General features: G+C 56.4%; 1 long non-coding RNA gene across 1 annotated transcript; it reads right to left on the bottom strand.

The window, feature by feature from the left end:
• Positions 1 to 547: 547 nt before the first annotated feature.
• On the bottom strand, positions 548 to 3351 carry LOC120650366. The gene is made up of 2 exons (XR_005665585.1): positions 2573 to 3351; positions 548 to 1215 (listed from the first exon to the last, which is right to left on the bottom strand). It is a non-coding gene; the product is annotated as an uncharacterized LOC120650366 (long non-coding RNA).
• Positions 3352 to 3590: the final 239 nt, after the last annotated feature.

Below are 3590 nucleotides of genomic sequence, written 5' to 3'. Positions count from 1 at the left end.
GGCAGGGACGAGCGCCGGCGGAGGAGGAGAAAGCAGGGGACGGGCGGCGGCGGCGGAGGAGGAGGAGGAGGAGGTAGGGGTAGGCGCGGAGGAGGAGGAAGGGCGGCAGCAGAGGCGCGGAGGAGGCAGCGGCGGCGGCGTCGGGAACGAGCGGAGGCAGGGGCGTCGGGAAGACTGGAAGGGGAATGAGAGGAGGAGAGGGGAGGGGATAAGGTGGGTTGTTGGGCTGCTGGGCCGGATGGGCCGGAGGAGAGGGGAGGGCATAAGGTGGGCTGTTGGGCTGCTGGGTTGTTGGGCTGCTTTGATTGGCTTATTTTTTAACTCAAGGCTTAATTGTTCTCTATTTTTTTTAGAGGTATATGATGTATATGACAAGGTATACGTATGTATATGGCACCGCCTAGCAAACCGCCTTGAAACGCCTAGGCTCGCTTAGGCTCGCCTAGGCTCTAGGCGGTGTGTCACTGCCTAGAAACCGCCTAGCACCTTTTTGAACATTGATATGAAGCATTCATAGGTCTGCTAGATATCAATAAAATCCAAGACAAAAATAAAGGATATAGACCCTTCTCATTTTCTATATGTAATGAGTATGTGACAACTTGAACCTTTGCCAGATCATATTGCTTATCTGATACTCTGATCAGGGTTACTATGCTGTGTTGAACTAAAGTAGTTGTCTTTTGTTTTAACTAGACAGCACTAATAATATCAAAATATAAATTTGGTTCCTGGGCCTTAGAGCGATATTGTTAGACAAGAATGTTATCCTATTGAAGTATTGATGTGCAGGGAAATACTTACTGATCCGAAATAATTCACTTCCTGACTGCTATATCTAGCCTCATGTTTACTTCAAAAAATATCTAGCCTCATGTAGCACCATGATGTCCATGAATATTAGCCTGCCAAACTTGCAGGTACCCTGGAATACGCTAGCGAAGGGAGTGATTCATTCCTGTGAGACTGAACTTTGCATCAAAATTTTCCTAGGGATTGCCGGCTTGCCGCCACAAGCGAGCAACCAAGCTGGTCATGCCTGCAGGTCATCTTGTGGAGCTAGTCTGTTTTGTATCGACAGCATCAGCCGCTAATGAATGGCTGTGCCCCTGCACTTGCAGCACACCGTGGCCCACTCTCTTATTCTTCAGTTGAACTGTCACTGCATTTCCGTCGTTCTACACAGGCTTGGTGAATAAGCTGTCTCTTCCATTCCTATACACAAGGAGAGCATACATGAATGCTACAAGTATTCTGGAAGTCTGTAAAGTGAATTCCACTATCCGTGTGTTTGGTTGGAGAGCGGAGCGAGCCGGGTCGGAGCGGACCCGTCCTCGCGGCTGTTTGGATGAAAGACGAGTGTGTTGGGTTGGCTCCAGGAGGGAATATTCCGCCCAGATGTGGGTTGGCTCCGTCCTCCGAAAAATGGCGGACGGAGCCAACCCAGCTGGGTTCCGTCCCTCGCGCGTCGTCGTCTCCGTTTCGCTAGGACGTCTCGGCTTCTTTTTTTCCGAGCTCTAGCCATGGAGGGTGGGGGAGGGAGCGGAATCGGTGGACGTCGACGCCCGTGCCTGCCAACCATCCCCACCCGCCCCCAGGCCCCAGCGCACGCGAGCCCGCCCGCCTCTCGCCGCCGCTCCACGCGACCCCGGCCCGCGCTCGCCGCCACTCCAATGCCCGCCCAGAAGCGCCCGTCCGCGCCCTCCCCCTCCGCGGCCGCTGGCGCCGGCTCGCCCCCTCCCGCGTCCTCCCCGCCGCCGCCCGCGGCCGAGTCCGCGGAGAAGAAGCCCAAGCGGGAGGAGAACGGCGCCGAGGCCAACGGAAACGCCAATGGTGAGCGTGCCCCCCGCCCCGCCCCGCCCTTTCCGCTCGCCGACGGCGTCCTTCCTCCTCGATCTCGGTGCGCTGACGCTGGTTTCCCTCTCGTCCCCGTGGTGTTTGTTGTCACTGTGGTCACAGATTCCGGCGCGAAGGCGGCGGCGGCGGCGTCGGAGGCGTCAGAGTCGGAGGACGCGGACGCCGTGAACCAGGGGCACCCACGGGCAGCTCGCGGGGCGGCGGCGGCGGCCCACGGTGGCCCGAGCAGGGAAGCTCACGGGGCAGCGGCGGCGCGGGAGGCCGGGCCGGGGCGGGCGGCCACCATGGCGGGCGGAGGAGACCGGGGTGGAGACTTCGGCGGGGGCCGCGCAGCCCGGCCGGCGGCGGGGGCCGGGCATAGGCCGTCGGGGGCCGCGCAGCGTGGCCGGTGGCGGAAGACCGGCGGCGGGGGGCCGGGCGCACGGGCTGAGGAAGAAGATAAGGGAGAGAAAAAAATAAAAAGAAAAAGAAAAAAAGTGAGAGGTTGACAGGTGGGGTCCATTGGTGGTAAGTGGGACCCTCGTTAACGGTGTTATCATGCCATCCAACCCGTATTCCCAATTCCTTCAACCAAACATGAAATGGGTTCACCCCGTCTCCAAAATCAGAAGTACAACCAAACAATGGATGGGTCGGCTCCGTCCCCAAAATCCGGGTCGGATCCAACCCAACTCATTGATCCCGCAACCAAACACACGGTATGATGTTGACAAACCTGAAGTCTTGAGTCATCTGGTGATGTCATTGTTACATGGTGATGCCAAATTGCTAATCAGTAATCATGTCAAAAAGGTAATATTTATATGGCCCCAAAGTGCCTCGATAAAATGATAAGAAGGTGGCGGTGAAAAACTGTTCGGGACTCCAAGCTGTTTTTTGGTCAAGTCCAGTGTGTATCTTGTTTAAGTGAAACATATGCACAGAACACTGCACATTCACCCACGTTAATTCAGTGGTCAACTGCAGAGTCTCAGTTCTCTGCTCAAACCATTCAGAAGGAACAACTGCTCGTACCTTTCTGATTTTTGAAGGCAAAGAAATATGTGCAGAACTTGTATTATTTCAGCAGCAGTGTTGAAAAAACCCCTTTAAGGGTCCAGAGTGGCCAGTATACTACGATTTGCTCAAATGCAAACAACCTGCCCAAACTGTGCAAGCAAAAGCCAGCGAGCACACAAAACGGACCACGATGGTGATATAGGCTCGAACCTGAAGTTGGGACACCCGTTAGGATGCCGACGAGGAGGATTCGACTGAAGTAGTCGTCGGAATCACCGGTGCACGGCCTCAGCGGCGGAGCGGGGCGCGCCGCGGCTGGGCGGCCGATAAGCTGCACGAGTCCAAGGTAATCCCCCTTCTCTGCACCGACTTGGGACGCCGCCGCAGCAGGGACATGCGGGAACGCCGCCCTCTTTGGCTCCGGGGAGCAGTCGACGGCGACGGTACGGTGGCGGCTCCGCCGATGAAGCGCAGAGGATGGAGTTCTGAAGAATCATTGGGCCTAGGCCACAAGAATCGTTGGGCCTGGGCCACAAGAAGCTCGGTCCTACATGTCGGGTACCACAATTAGGGACACCCTAATCGGGGTACTAAGATCGCTTTAAAACACAAACACCTATTAAGGCAACTGGGCCCATAAAGGCCCACGGCCCCTTTCCGATCTGAAGGAAAGGAAATGACTCAAAGAAGCCCAGCATGCGGCCCATTCGCATCCCCCTCGAACCCGCGAAACG

The sequence above is a fragment of the Panicum virgatum genome, chromosome 9K (genome assembly GCF_016808335.1).
Source record: "Panicum virgatum strain AP13 chromosome 9K, P.virgatum_v5, whole genome shotgun sequence".
Lineage (NCBI taxonomy): Eukaryota > Viridiplantae > Streptophyta > Magnoliopsida > Poales > Poaceae > Panicum > Panicum virgatum.
Note: the sequence above shows the minus strand (reverse complement) of the source record. Positions and strands in the feature narration are given on the sequence as shown.